Here is a 16,952-nt window from a genome sequence, read left to right as displayed (position 1 = left end):
GGAGTTTCCTCCTCGGGTTGAGTGCCATCGGTAGAGGTTCCTTCATCTATCGACTCTTGAATCTCTTCAAGCTCGATTTGCCTCTCACTGTCTCCATGGCTTATGAGTTCTCGCTCTCAGAAAACTCCTCTCCTCGCAACGAAGACAACATTGTCCTTCGGTCTATAGAAGAGATATCCAAAGGATTTCTGCGGGTAGCCGATGAAAATACATCGCTCACTACGAGGTTCAAGCTTATCGTGAGTATCTCATCTTACAAAAGCCTCACAACCCCAAACCTTGATGTGTGCCAGCGAGGGAGCTTTCCCTGTCCACATCTCGTGAGGTGTTTTGGCAACCTTCTTAGTAGGGACTCGGTTAAGGATATGGGCGGCAGTCTCTAAGGCATACCCCCAAAAGGAGATAGGTAGTGAAGCACGACTCATCATAGAGCGAACCATGTCCAACAAGGTTTGATTACGCCTTTCTGCCACACCATTCAATTGTGGTGTCCTAGGTGGCGTCAATTGTGAAACTATTCTACACTCCTTAAGATAATCGTGGTATTCAAGACTTAGGTACTCTCCTCCTCGATTGGATCGAAGCATCTTGATTTTCCTGCCCAATTGATTCTCCACTTCATTCTTGAACTCTTTGAACTTTTCAAAAGTTTCTGACTTTTGCTTGATTAAGTAGATATACCTATATCTACTATAGTCATCAGTAAAAGTCACGTAGAAGCAGTTCCCATCCTTCGTGGTTGATCTAAACGGTCCACATACATCGGTATGTATTAGGTCCAATAGACCCTCACCCCTTTCACACGTACTTGTGAAGGGTGACTTAGTCATCTTTCCAAGTAAACAAGATTCACATATGTCATCTTCCCTAAGGTCGAATGACTCCAACACTCCATCCTTTTGGAGTTGGGCTATGCGTTTCTTGTTGACATGTCCAAGACGACAATGCCACAAGGATAATCTATCCATACTATTGGAAGAATCCATGCATAAAACATCATTTCTTAAGTTATCTACAATCATAACGGTTTCATAAATTCCATTACATGGTATAGCTTCAAAATAAAAGACACCTTTTAGATAAGCTAGAATAGAACCATTCTCATTATTAAAAGAAAATCTAAAACCTTGTCTAAACAAACCATGAAATGAAATGATGTTTCTAGCCATTTCTAGCAAATAGCAACAATTGTTCAAATCTAAAGTTAAACCATTCCTAAGCACTAAAGAATACACTCCAATCTTGGTCACAGGCGACGATCTTCTGTTCCCATGACTAGATTTATCCTTCCATGCTCCACGTCTCTATTTCTTCTTAGTCCTTGCACATTAGAACAAATGTGGTAACCACAACCGGTATCAAGAACCTAAGAGATAGAATGAGGTGAATCGTTAGATTTTATTGTGTATATACCTGCGAAAGACGGCTTGATCTTTCCTTCCTTGATGGCTTGCAGGTACTCTGGGCAGCTTCTCTTCCAATGTCCTATCTTGTGGCAGTGGTGGCACTCTGCCTCCTTTGGGTTAGGGCAGGGTTTAGCAGGATCAACTTTGGTCCCACTAGAAGAGGCACCATATCGGGACTTAACCTTGCGATGGTTCTTAGATGAAGCCTTCCTCTTCTTTCCCCTTCCTTGTCTAATAGCCAAAACAGGAGCAGCGGGTTGATTGGGAGTTGGTGCAACAGACTTGTCCTTGAAGTTGCTCTCAGCGACCCTCAAGAGACCTTGGAACTTGCTTAGGGTGACCTCTTCTTTGTTCAGGTGGTAGGTCATCCTAAATTGATTGTAACTTGGAGGCAAAGAGTGAAGCACCATGTCGATCGCCAAGTCTTCCCCAAAGTCAACATTCAACTTGCGAAGACGGTCGACATACCTTTGCATCTTTTGCAGGTGCACGGTAAGAGACTCTCCATGACCCATTTTAGCAGAAATCATGTTAGTGAAAATCTCATACCACTCTTGTCTCACGTTTTGGTGGTATCTCTCCAACAAGTCTTGGTGCATCTCGTATGGGTACATGTCCTCATAGGACTTTTGGAATTCGGAGTTCATAGTGGCTATCATGATGCAATGTACCTTCGTTGCATCACGCTCGTGAGTTTCAAAAGCGGTCATCTCAGCCGGAGTAGCGATTTCAGGGTTGATTTTCTCGAGCCTCTCATCGAGGACATACTCTTTGTCCTCATAGCGAGCAATAGTGCGAATGTATCTTATCCATTCGCTAAAGTTCGTCCCATCGAAAGTGACCTTTTGACAAAGGCTCATCAATGTGAATGAACTAGCAACAGTGTTGTTTGCGTTCGACATCTACAAATAGAAAGGACAAAGATAGATTATAATAAGAATCCCTAATTATCACCCAATAAGAAAATTAGGGCTAGGATCCAACAACAATATTTACATATTAGAAAAGGGATGCCGTAATCTAACATGCAAACAATTTGAAGGTAAGTGAATGACGATTCACTAATTCTCCACCATGAAAACCTAACTTTAAGTTCTAAATGTATTTGAGAATTCCTAGGTTTAGATGAGATTCATTGAAACTTTTCAATGGCATGTTTAAATCTCGATATGCCCCTCTTGTTTGTGACTGGGATACCGAGGATCACAAAGCGGGTGTGAATTACCATGCAAATTCACATGGTGCCTTCATTGTAACGATCACCTATTCGATGTGCCGGTAAACCACACACGCTCCATCGAACTATGATAAAAAATGAATCACCCTTTGCCACCTTCTCTTAGAACCAATTAGTGTGCCGGTAAACCACACACGCTCCACTAACTTCTTAGCAAGGTGCAAAGTGTAATTTCATGGGATTGCATCAATTCACTTTTCCTAAAGTAACTAAGATTGGGAAATTTTTGAAAAACATGTAGTTACTTTGTATTTCATATTATACTTTTAATGAGAGGATGAGGTTGCCCTATCCTACCCGTTCGGCTAACGACCATCCACCGATCAAGCAAGCGGTGGGTGTGAGTGTACACCCATTAAGCGCCATTTTAGAGGGCCGCAACCTTATACCCACCTTATAGATCGGCTTCGTGAATGAGACCTACTAACGATAAGACTAGCATTTTAGTTATATATATATATATATATATATATATATATATATATATATATATATATATATTAATCTTGTAATATTATATTAGTATAGGGTTGTATTTTAAACTTGTAAAATTCTAGGGTTTGAAATTTAAATTGTCTAAATTAAAACTTTTAATCACAAAACATAAATTTCAAAACTTGAGGGCAAGTTTTAAACATTTAAAAGATGGAGGATCAAATAACAAATAATCTTAATTAACAATTAATTCCATAATTATCCATATTTGATTTATTTAATGATTTCTTGCAAAATAATTTACCAATTTAATCAAAATAATTAATTAATTATCACATAAGGAAATTAAATATTTTATTAATTGATAAATATCTTTAATTAGATCAAGATTATAGTCATATATATCAAAAAATCGGATTAGGGTTGATCTGATATGATAAAGGCAAGTTTCCATAAGATAAATATCAAAAAACTCGATTTGGCCCTTCCTGACGCTCGGACTCGCCAAGTTCCCAACTGGACTCATCGAGTCAGGCCAACTCGTCGAGTCCACCATGGGACTCGTCGAGTTCATGACACAGAAACACAAAATTCGAATTTTGCAAGTAAGAAACAAACAATCAAGCATCAATTTAATAGAAACCAATCTAGGCTCTGATACCACTGATTGGTTTTTGGCCATATGAACATTCCTATGTGCACATGCAAACCCTAATGCTTGGATCTAGGTTTCTCTAATTAAACATGCATTGGATCCAAGACTTCTAACATCTAATAGTGTATAAGAACAATACAAAATCAGAGCTAGAAGCTTACCTTGAAACACTTGTTTGATCTTCTTGTTCTTGGAGCTTTAGAGTCACAAATGTCACTCCTCTAATGGCTTACAAACACCAACTAGCAAGAGGATGATTTGAGAGAGAGGAGAGGGAATAGAAATCGTCCAGGGTTTCTTTGCTTTAGCAGAGGTGCAGATTTCCCTTGCCCTAGGGGTCTATTTATACTTGTAAGGCTCCTAGGGTTTCACCCTTAAACCCTAGTTGGATAATCTTTACTCAAATAAATCCAAATCCTTTCCATGATAATCCCTTGGACGATTTGTGGCTTATCCCAAGCCCTAGAAATCGTCCAACCCTATCCAAGAAGGATTTACAGCCCAAAGTGTAACTATCAAACAATTGACAGTTTATACCCTCTTATTTAATTAATCTCTTTAAGTCACCAAATTAACTCTAATTAATTTTATGACTTATATTAATCAAATAACAATATTATTATTCCTTATATATTAATAATATTTATTCTCTCATAATAAATCATCCTGTCAAGTTGCTATGGTGAAGGCAACCCAAAAGGACCATGCACAATCGAGTCAAATACTTGCCTAATATAGTTGCAGCCTTAGACACTATTCCAACATCAAGACTATGAAATCTCTTTGGATCAAGTCAATGCCATTGTGGGGGCCCCAACATAAAACACATTTGGCCCCACCGACCCAATTCAAGGATACTTTGACTTAACATGGTGGACTCAACTCACCCAACAACACCCATATGTCTCTAGCGCTGCCAAAGCCTCATCACTTATCCATCCCGTGATGAAGGTAGCCCATCGAATCATTGATTCGCTCGTCGCCCCTAGAGAGGAGCGAAGCACCATCAGCGTGCTAGAGCTCAAAATCCTCTATGCAATGACCCATCCCGAGAATAACCTCATTCCTCATTATGGTCGGTTTGTGTGCCACAAGCTCATCCGCCTGAGCGCATCCCGATCAGGAAAAATTGTTTGCGGGGATATTGTCAGCATGCTCGCCAAGAGCGCCCAAATCTGAGCCCCATACCCCGTTCCCCATCAGCCACTGCCGGGTGAGCCTTATCTCACCACTACTGTCCTTGAGTCCATGCGACTCTTCCGTTCGGCAAGCGATGGCATACACCATTAGACCGTGGGTCAAAATCATGATCCAAAGCTCCTCATCACACCAGAAAATAAAGGCATTCTTGACTTCCGAAATCCCATTCACATGACCAATTGGCAAATCATTCCATACATCTTCCCCCACTCATACTCCACCGAGGTAGATGAGCAAAGTGAAGACAACGCGGAAGATGGTGATGATGATGAAGAGGAGGAGGAGCCCCACCGTGCTTCTCCCACCGGTGGTGCCAGCTCATCCCATTTTGCTGCACCCCCACCTTATCATCAGCAGTATATGGATGCATTCCAGTCAATCCATACTGTGACATCCCCATTTTCACGGCCAAAAAAGACCGATGTTGTTTATGCTTTATAAAAATCAGAGTACTTCATTTTATAAAAATGTTGCGGAATTTGTTCCCAGAAAAACATGGTAAATACGTTATTAAAACATTTTCGAAGAAATGTATTTATTTCATTTTAAAACGTTTGGGATGTCATCGTTAATACAGAAACATAAGCATAAACAGAACTTACAATTATTTACACTAGTGATCTACATCTCTTTAAATCTCTCAGTGTAATGTCACTTCATATCAACACCTGTGATATAAATAAACTGAGTGGGTCAGGTTGGGAAACCTGGTGAGTACATAGGGTTTTCAACCCACAATAATATAATTATTATGTTTAAACAATCAAACAATCAACCCAATTACCCATCCCCATTATCTTCTTTATTCTTAAGGATCTACCCTAAGAATCAGCTATTTCTCATTCATTCATTCCTAAGGATCATCCTAAGGAAACAACATGAAGTCCATTGTTGCCAATGACACATTGGTCAAGCGCAGCTGCTAATATTGTCACTTAGGCTCAGCTGCCAGAATTAGGACATTTTCTATGAGGCGCTTCTGCCGGTATTGACCTTTAAACACTACTGTCATGGTCATAAGGCTCCCTATTAGGCGCAACTGCCGATACTATCCTTAGAGCGCAGCTGCTAGGACGTTTACCGTAGATCTAAATCATCTACGGGTTGTGGCGCAGCTGCCAGTGCTCATCTATAGGGTACTAGGTCCACTGCTGCCAATGTATACCTATAGGGCACTAGGTCCGTACTACTAATGTTCCTCTATTTCAGCTTTTATCCATCATCATTCATCTACCCATGTTTTACCCAACATATTTTGTAGATATAAAATACTTTATACAGTTTACATCATTTAAAACATGTATAAAAATCTTTCACCAGCATAGACAACAAGTATTCAGACAATATGCACACATAACACGTAATTTATATTAAAATACTTCATATCTATGTGTAAGATGAAAGAGACCATGCACTCACCTGATTAGGTGGTGATTCCGAACTCAGACAGCACTTCGTTATCTCAAAACAATTTTCCTCGACAAAACCTAGTATCAATACCACTAGGGTTTAGTTTTTAACGTTAACCACGACTAATTAATAGTCTAGCTATTATTACTATTATATAAGTGTTAAATAACACTCAATATAACTCATAATAATAGCCCAAATAATTATTTTAAGGTCCTAATAATGTTACTATAATTAAATAAAATCTATATTAAATATAGTATAGGCGTAGCTCACTTACAGCGAGTTTTTATTAAAAACCGGGCTTCGCTGGAGCAGCGTTTCCAAGCCGAAAACTTTTCTTCTCGGAGCCGTCGGGCGCTCCGGGGCTTTCTTCTCGTGCTAGGGAGGTTCCGTAGACTTGGGAGGGGTTTAGGGAGGCTAGAGAGAAGTTAGAGAGAGAAAGAGAGGCTTATGGTGTGAAGAAAATATGAGGAGTTCACCCTTGTATTTATAGGAGTTTTATAGTAAAGTAGTCTCTAAGCTTCGTCCGTAACTTTTGCATACGAGCTCCGTTTTTGTCTGTCTTTTTACCGTTGAGTTCCTATTAATGAGATCTTCAACTTTCATTTAGACCTCGTTGGCTAATTCTCATTCTATCTCGGATTTACAAAACTGTATCGAATTCGCCGCGCTCGAAAAGTAGGGACTAAGCTTCGTCCATAACTTTCGCATACGAGCTCCATTTTTGTCTGTCTTTTTACCGTTGAGTTCCTATTAATGAGATCTTCAACTCTCATTTAGACCTCGTTGGCTAATTCTCATTATATCTCGTATTTACGAAACTGTATCGAATTCGCCGCGCTCGAAAAGTAGGGACTAAGCTTCGTCCATAACTTTTGCATACGAGCTCTATTATCGACGTTCTTTATATCCACGCGTTGGTATTTACGAGTACTACAACTTTCATTTAGATCCCGTCGGCTAAAAATCGACCGATCTAAAATTCAAATTTTGGGCTGTGCACTGCTATGCTAAATCTTAGAAAAATCATAACTTCCTCATACGAAGTCAGATTTGGGCGTTCTTTTTATCGATGTTCTTAGTTTAACATATTCTACGACTTTCGTTTAGATCGCTAAGGCTAAATCTCGCTCTATCGTAAATTCACTATTTACGCTTCCCGGTATCGTGCCGGTTCCGTCGCGAAACTTCAACGGGTCATAACTTCTTCGTTATAACTCGGTTTTCGGCGTTCTTTATATGTACGAAAACCTTGTAACATACTCTACAACTTGATTAAGATTATTTATTCTAAATAATCTTTTGTCGAAAAGTCGTTTTCGACCCCTATTGCCTCTAATTTGACTAGCCCAGATTTGCGGGCGTTACACATACCCGCCTCGACACCTACCAGCAAGATATTGCAAGCCTGACCCATAATTTTTCCACCTTCACCACTTAGTACGCTCGGGATCAAGAGCGCCAGCGCAACCAGGAGGAGGATTTCTGGGCTTGGACCCACAACCCCAGCTACTATCCCCCTCCTCCACCTCCATTTTAGGTTGTTCCCCGCTCTCCGAGCATCGGGGACAATGCTTATCGTTAAGCTTAGGGAGGGGTAGACTTGTATATTAGGTTCACTCATTCTCACGCATGCATTTTCTTATTTTCAAAATTCTTACTTCATTTTCTGTTTTATTTTCTTATTTTCATTTTCCTTTAATTTGTTCTTAAAAACAAAAATGTACGAGATGATGACACTCTTTACATACAATTGCTCCATGAAATGAAAGAATTCCGAGGCGACCGGATAGTTACCGGAAGCGTAGAATCAGCTGTCATAACTAGGGGACCCAAACACCGTAATTCGAGACCCTAGCCTCAGATAATAAAAAAAAATTATATTGAAATGTTTTTTGGGCGGTAATAACAACTTTAGGATGATTTGCTTTTGAATGTTTAAAAAGAATCTTTATCGGAAACTCTGAACCCACAGAACACGAACCTATTCGTTGACACGCGTTACCCCCGCGGTAACAGAGAGCTTAAGTATCAAACCCACACAGTCAAGAAAGAAGGAAGGGTACAACTATCATATTTAGTACCCTAAGTAGATTCTCAAATGCGAAAACGAAGAAATCTAAAGAAATTCCAAAAATGAAGATTGAAGAATCCAAATTCAAAACGAAGTACAAATCAAAGTTCAATCAAATCAAAAGCCAATTCAAGTCAAATCTGGCGAATGAAGAACTGTGTGATATGATACTTGTGGCTCTCGAAAAAGTGAAAGCATAGGAGTTGGGCCCCTTCGGGTGGGCTCACTGTTTCAGCGAAAGCTGATTCGCCGTGACGGGTTCTTAAGGATGCGTCGATTCTGATTCTTGGCCATCTAGTCTTAAGGACATGAAATCGGGACTATGTTATTTTCGCCCATAAAGCTTAGTAAGGTATAAAGATTAAACAAAACTTTGGATGGATTATTGGGTTACACCGTTTCGGGTCTTCCTCACATTGAGAGTCTGTGATATGTGGAAGGAAACAGGATGGTTGCCAAGGTATCAATGATCGAAGCCTTATCGATGTAAAGTCTGATCGTACCTTTATTTAGTTACAAAAGTACATATTTTGTGTTTGTTCTTAATCTTCTTTTCTTTTGCTTCATTTTGTTTCTCAAGTGCATTTTGTACATACCTTAAATTTTCATGGCATTAGATTGCATGCATTCATTCTTAACCTTTAGGATCCTTCACCCCCTTTTCGTTTTAAGTTTCTTTTTGTCATCCAAAAATCATCCTGTTTTGTCTGTTTCTTGTTCTTTCTTGAGGACAAGAAAGGTCTAAGCTTGCGGAGATCTGTTGGGTGCATCTTCTGCAACTTTTGCACTACTTTTAGCCCTTTTTCTATGTATATCCTTAGAATAACTTCGTTGTTTTTATTGCATTTTAGCATATCTAGGTTAATTTCTTGAACAACCTTATTTGCACTCTTTCATGTCATTTTCAGGTGAACCGGAGGTTGGGGCGTGCTTTTGGAGGTGCTAGGGAGCGTTGATGAAGATTACGGGACGATTGGGCGAGAATCGGAAGAATTAGAAAAATCAAGTTTGGACGAGCATCCAGAGGGCAACACGGGACATGTTGGGTTTGCCTTAGAATCAAACACGGGGCGTGTTTGACTATCAAACACTTATTTTCTGACTTCGATGAACACGACCCGTGTTCATTTAGCCTATATGGACACGGGGCGTGTTGGGCTATCTGGGCATTTTTGAGCATCATACTTCAAATTTGGAATCGAGAATTGAAGGGTTGGTTTACACTCAACACGACCCGTGTTGATTTGCTCTATTTCGACATGGGGCATGTTCGACTTGAAAACTGTCTTTTTGGCAGTTTTTCCTCTTTTCTTATTTTGGGAATGAGGTCATTTTGGGGGTAAGCAGAGCAGAGAAAAAACATTTTTTTAGGAGAAGGAGTTGAAGTTTTTAGCAAGGATTGTCCGTTAAACATTTGGAAACATTTTGATTTCGTATTTGTAAGCATTTTAATTCTTGATTTCGTCTTTTAGATTTCTGGTTTTGTTCTAGTTATGTGTGGCTAGAACTCTAATTTCTCCAACTCATGTTTTGACTTTCTAGTTGTGAATCTAATCATATGACTTGATGTTTGTTCTTAATTTCTATCTAATGAATTTGATTTTGCTTCAATCGAATGTTTGATTCTAATTGTGATTCTTATTGGCCATTTGAATTAGGGTTAGGTCATTCCAGTTATCTCTTTTACAAAATCCGTGATTGTTTTGTGAAATTGAACAAGTAACAAGCATTAAATTGATCTCTAATGAATGAATTTAGTGTAAATCTTATTCATACACTTTTACACTCCCGAGCTTATGAGTAGTATTGGGTGTTGTTGGGAACATTCACATAAAGCTTCATGCAATCTTCCAATCTAATTCTAAGAGCTTGTTTAGATTAGGTTAGTAAGGTTAGGATTAATCAAAGAGCTTGTTTTGGTTAATTATTGTGGTGAATGGAAAGTGTTAGAGCTTGTTAACACTTTCAAGTACCAACTTAGATAGAATGAAACAAAAGTCTTGTCATCTTGGATTCACATTGTTGAACTGTCATACATGAAGTTGGAATCTTTATAATATCTGAATTTAATTTACTCATTCAGCCAATTACTTATGATTTTACTTTATTTGTCTAATCATTGCAATCAAACCCCCCCTTTTTCTTTCATCTTTTGTGAACAAGTACCTTACGCAAAAAGGGTATAGACTGATTGTCCCGTGTCTCTGTGGATCGACCCTACTTGCCTTGTACTACTTTTTAGTGCAATAGAGTAGTGTTACTTAGGAGTATACCGTACCCCTATTATTTGTTGGGTCTGACACCCCTAACACTGGATGTGTTCCCAGAGGGTTTGGATGGGATACCTCCGGAGAGGCAGGTGGAGTTCAGGATTCACCTAGTCCTTGGTGCGGCTCCGATAGCCAAGGCACCATATATGTTGGCTCCTACCGAGATGCAGGAGTTGTCTACACAGCTACTGGAGTTGTTAGACAAGGGATTTATCAGGCTGAGCAGTTCGCCATGAGGAGCCTCGATCCTGTTTGTGAAGAAGAAAGATGGGTCACATCGGATGTGTATAGATTACCGAGAGCTGAATAAGGTAACACTGAAGAACTGTTATATGCTCCCGAGGATTGATGACTTATTTGACCGACTTTAGGATGCATCTTGGTTCTCCAAGATTGATCTGCGATCGGGTTATCACCAGATGCGATTCACATACGATGATGTGAAGAAGACAGCCTTTAATACTCTCTATGGTCAGCATGAGTTCGTGGTGATGCCGTTTGGGCTCACCAATGCTCCTGCCGGGTTCATGGATCTCATGAACTGTGTGTGTAGACCGATGCTAGATCGGTGTGTGATAGTTTTTATCGATGAAATCTTGGTTTATTCTAAGACTTAGGAGCAACATGAGGAGCATCTGAGGGAGGTGTTGGAGACACTGAGGAGGGAAAGACTTTTCACAAAGTTCTCCAAGTGTGAGTTCTGGTTGCAAGGTGCAGCTGTTGGATATTCTCTGGTGGAAATGGGAAGATATCAATATGGATTTCATCACAAAGCTTCCTAGGACCGCACGTGGAGTAGATTCGATTTGGGTCATCGTGGATGGTTGACCAAGAGTGCTCATTTCATCCCGATCCAGGAGAGTATAACGGTTGAGAAGCTAGCCGAGATCTATGTACGCGAGGTTGTGGCATATCATGGAGTGTCGGTGTGGGTTTTGTCAGACCGAGATGTCTGCTTCACTTCTAGGTTTTGGAAGCGGTTTCATGACGAGATGGGTACTTGTCATCACTTCAGCACAACTTTTAACCCTCATACTGATGGGCAGACTGAGAGGACGATCCAAAATCTCGAGGATATGCTGCGTGCATGTGTATTGGATTTCGACTGTAGTTGGTATATGCATCTTTCGTTAGCGGAATTTTCGTATAACAACAGTTATCACGCCATCATAGATCAACCTCCCTTTGAGATACTCTGCAGGAGAAATTGTAGGACCCCAATCTATTAGGGCGAGGTCGGTCAGAGAGTCATGGGGAGTAGTAAGGTGGTACTTAAGACCACAGAGAAGATCCAGCAGGTCTAGAGCAGGCTTCAGACTACTCAGAGTTGGCATAAAAGCTATGCCGACAAGCACCGTTCAGACTTGGAGTTTCAGGTAAGGGATATGGTCCTCCTAAAGGTGTCACCTTGGAAAGGTGTCATCCAGTTCAGGAAGAGGGGCAAGTTGGGCCCCAGGTACATCGCTCCTTTTAGAGTTACGGATCGGGTGGGACGTGTGGCATATCGTTTGGATCTTCCAATAAAGCTCAACCAGATCCACAACACTTTTCATGTCTCCCAGCTGCGGAAGTGTTTGGTGGATAATTCTGCAGTTGTGCCTCTAGAGGATATCCACGTAGATGATAGCTTGAACTACATTTAGATGCCAGTGACGATTCTAGATCGCAAGACGAAAACCTTGAGGAACAAGGTTGTACAATTAGTGAAGATGCAGTGGATGCACCGCAAGGGGTTAGAGTGGACTCAGGAGCCCGATGATGAGATGATAGAGCATTACCTAGAGTTATTTGAGGCAACATACTTCGAGGATGAAGTCTAAGACAAGTGGGGGAGAATTGTAACGCTTGGTTCCTGGTACGCATTTAACTTATAATTTATACATTTTTACAGAGCAAATCGACAAGTTGGAAGCCCCAAACTCGTCGAGTAGAGAATGTCAGGACCGCGTGATTTAAGTAACCTACTTGACGAGTTGAGAGGCCTTAACTCGACGAGTAGACCGGCTGGAAGGAAACCCTAATTTCTAGGGTTTGCACTCTATTTAACCGTCTTAAACCCTTCATGTTGGCCTCATTTCCAGCCTCCAAGTCCCAAACCCTAAATCTCGAAAACCCTAAAGCCATTTGAGTGTTTGTGAGCTATTTTTGAGAGTTTTGGTGTGTATTTGAAGCTATTGGAAGAAGGAAGAGTTTAAAGACATAAGAATAAGCATATAGATCCAAAATCCTTGCCTCATCCCCGACATTTTGCTAGTATAAAGCTTAAACCTTTCCTTGTAGTTGCTTAGATCTCCTTTATGGGGTTATTTTGCTAGTTTTGGTCCAGATGACATAGTCCTTGGGATTTGAATGTCCCAAGTGGGGAATACTTCAGATCTATGACCATGAAGGGTTTTCATGGCATAAAGCTGCCAACTTTATGGCCATGGAAGCCCCATGCAACCTTTATACTATCTGTTTGGTCTTTTGAGCCAAGTAGGTCATGCATGCAAGTAAAGATAGGAACTTTACGTGACCAAATCGTCCCTAGAGTCTAGATCTATGACCTCATGGTCTATCTTGAAGTTTTTATGGATTTTGGAGTTGGATCTAAGCCATTTTGAGTTAAGGTTAGAGCTCATTTCTTCTAGGATAGGTTTTAATGGGTAAAGTTGGAGTGTCCTAGAGGCTTTACCCTCCTAGATGTCTATTCGGCCCAGATCTGGAATATGGGACTCAGATTCGAAGAATAATGGCTCAATGCATTAAGAAGGCTTGACAGACTGAAGAGCTCGATGATTTCATAGAGGAACTCGGCGTGTTGAGTCGAAGTGTCCCGATTCTGTTAAGAGGAAGGACTCGACGAGTTCAAGGACGGACTCGACGAGTTGATTTGGAAAGTCCCGATTCTATTGATAGGAGGAACTCGATGAGTTAAATTACGATTTCAGGGTTTTATGATTTATGGAACTCGGGGAGTTGAAGGGCCAACTCGGGGAGTTGAGTTAACTTGGAATGTTGACTTTGACCAAAGTTTTGACTTTGAATTGACCAGAGTTGACCCTTAAGGGTTATGAGTATGGAATGGTATCTAAGGGGTTGTTTGGTTCAGGGAGTGAGTAGAGCTAATTCCAGGAAGAGACATTTCAGCTATCATCCGATAGTGAGGTAAGTACCCTCCTGTATGAACAGGTCGAAGGCACCAACGTTGGCCCGTATATGTATGCTAGTATGTTCCGGGCTAAGGTCTAATGTCGGGCAATTCCCGATGTAGGCTTATAAGTTTCCAGGTTTCGATCCGAAGCCCGACGGTGCCTAAGGAATGTTTGTATGCTTGATGTCTTTGTGATTCTTGCATTGGTCTGTTTTGTATGTTTCTGGATCTCGTTTTGATGACGAGCAATGCCCGAGGAATGTTTGTATGCTTTCGGATTTCGGTCTGATGCCGGGATGGGCCCAAGGAATGTTTATATGTTATTGTTATGTGTTATTTATGTTCATTTGTTGTTATGTTTATATGTATATCGAGCTTTGGTCGATGTCAGGCGGGGCCCGATGCCGAACATTGTCCGATGCCGGGCAGGGCCCGATGAAGCGGGCAAGGCACATGATTAGTTATTGTGTGATTATGTGTATGGTATGTGGTAGTTTGGGGAGACTTACTAAGCTTCATGTTTATAGTTTTCAATTTTGGTTTCAGGTACTTCCGGTAGCAAAGGGAAGAGCTCTGGATTACTGTAGTGCACGCACCATTATGTTTAGCATGAGATGTTTTACTCTGATATATTGACATGTCTTTTGATATCATACTCTGATTGATATTATGACTCATGTTTTTGGATGGAATGATGTTGATAACTATTGTTTATTTAATAATTAAAAATGAAATTTTTGGTCATGATTTTTGGCATGTTATATATATGATACTATAGGGCCACACCTTAATCAAGTTCATACTTATTGAATTTTTCTTAAGTATTTTATATTAATAAATAAATTCAACTCTTGTATCTAATTATAGAAAAAAAAATTGTTCTATGAAAACAATATTGTAAGAAGAAAAAAATATAGTCTTTATTTGATAAGGTATCATATAATAAGTCATGTGCAAAGTTTTTGACACTTTTGTTAACCATGATTAAATCAAAGGCTTACTCTACCATAGTCAAGAGACCAGCGAGCATTTTTGTCCTCTTTAGGCCTTATGGCCGAAATAATGAAAAGGGATGGATCATCTTGTTACCCATACCTCTAGTATGTAGCCCGTAACCCTAGAATATTATATTCAAGAGGCCATACTTGCATGGGCAATATATAGAGGGTCTTATACATGGAGAAATTGTAAGTTCTTTTGGTCTTCTTTCTTCTCCCTTTCTTGCACAAAACTGAGAGCATAAGAGCTAGAAGCTCTCTTCACTTTGAAGTTGTTACCTGTCTTTTGGTGCACACTTTGTATCTTCCTTTTAGTGCTTAATTGTTGAAGCACTTAAGGCTTAAAGAAAAAAGTCATACAAGAGAAAACTAGCATTTTGAGTACATTATTATTGTTGGTGGATTACTTGTAGAGAAGATCAAGCTTCTTTTTCTTGCCATCTACTTCAACACCCCTAATCCAAGAGGGTCCAAAGGCATCAAAGGTTGTTATTCCTAAACACCCTATGGTTGTTGTAACATCTTTCTAAACTCTTTAAAAGGATCATTGATGGTTTGTTTTGTTGTCATACTCGAAATTTATAAGAAATTTTAAAGCCTCCATTGCCGTTTTTTTGTGAAGAACTATATATTTATGCAACAAAAAAACCCTTCAATATAAACTATTGTTCATATTACCACTACGTTATCTTATGCATTGGATCCTCAAGTTCTTGAGCAGTTCAGATAGTTCCTTGCTTACAACTATTCCACCATGTCTGCATCTACGTCTCCTATAAGTCTTTCCTCAGCCAATACTTTAATGTATTTCTTCATCTTTATGGATCTTGGATTCTGGTGCATCTTATCATGTGTCACCTTATTTGTCATTCTTTGTTTCTTTATCTCATGGATCACCCATTGCTGCCATATGTGCTAGTGCTACACCTATATTTACAAAAGCTATTGGTTATGTTGTCACTCCTTATATATCTTTATTGATGTCTATTATATGCCCACACTTGCTTTAAATCTTGCTTCAATTGGTTAGTTGTGTAAATCTAGTTATTAAGTTTTCGTTTCTGATTCTATTTGTTGTATACTTGATTCTTGCTCCTAGAGGATAATTGGGAAAGACTGTAAGATAGGAGAAGTATATGTTTTGGATGAACTCAAACTAGTGTCGATTTGTCTTCTTTTCATTTGACTTATTCATCTTCTGGCTTTTATCTTTGGCATTCTCGTTTGGGACATGTGTCAGCTTCATGTTTATAGTTTTTAAACCACTATTGGTGTGTTAGGTATTTTTGAATGGTCACGATATTTCTGACTGTTGTGGTTGTAAACTGGAAAAAATTTCTACTCTAGTGTTTAATAAAAGTGCCACTCATTATGTTTCACTTTTTGATCTTGTGTATTATGATGTGTAGGGTTCCTTACTGGTTTCCTCTAAAGGAGGCTTCACTTACTATGTTTCTTTTATAAATGGTTATAGTCGTTATACATGGGTCTATCTTATAAAGTGCATGTATGATGTTTTCACTATATATAAAGAATACAAAGCCCTAGTCAAGACTTCAAACTTTACTGCTATAAAATGCTTCAGGTGTGATTTATGATGAGAATATATCTCGAATGATTTTATTTAGTTACTTGCACCTGATGGCACAGTGCATCGGTCTTCATGTACATATACTCCTCAACAAAATGTTATTGCATAAAGAAAACATCGTCAATGCACAGTCCTTGTTACTATCCTCTTAGGTCCCTAGTATTTTTTACGGAAAAGTTGTTGTTATCGTTCCCTCTGTTATCAATCGTATCCCCACTACACACAGCTCTGGAATGTCTCCCTGTAAAAAACTATATGGAAAGCTTCATGATTATTCTTCATTACAAGGATTTAGGTGTACTTGTTTTGTTTTACGACCTCATGCAGAGAGGGACAAGTTGCCTCCAAAATCGACTCTATGTCTATTCGTGGGGTTCGATATTATTTAAAAAGGATATCAGTGTTGCGACCTGACGAATCAGAAATTTTATGTTGCTTGGCATGTCACCTTTTTGGAGAACATTACATTCTATAACATTCATGTTAATCCTACAATATGACTCAGTTGGAACTTCAAATTGTTGATCTTTTTAGTGAGGA

At 39.5% G+C, this 16,952-nt stretch overlaps 1 long non-coding RNA gene across 1 annotated transcript; it reads right to left on the bottom strand.

Moving 5' to 3' along the window:
* Positions 1-5,351: 5,351 nt before the first annotated feature.
* Positions 5,352-6,779, bottom strand: LOC145056527 (uncharacterized). Its single transcript, XR_013685817.1, has 3 exons — positions 6,624-6,779; positions 6,353-6,420; positions 5,352-5,601 (listed from the first exon to the last, which is right to left on the bottom strand). It is a non-coding gene; the product is annotated as an uncharacterized LOC145056527 (long non-coding RNA).
* Positions 6,780-16,952: the final 10,173 nt, after the last annotated feature.

This window comes from Lactuca serriola, chromosome 6 (assembly GCF_051521515.1).
Source record: "Lactuca serriola cultivar US96UC23 chromosome 6, Lser_US96UC23_V15, whole genome shotgun sequence".
Taxonomy (NCBI): domain Eukaryota; kingdom Viridiplantae; phylum Streptophyta; class Magnoliopsida; order Asterales; family Asteraceae; genus Lactuca; species Lactuca serriola.
This window is presented reverse-complemented; position numbering and strand designations above follow the sequence as displayed.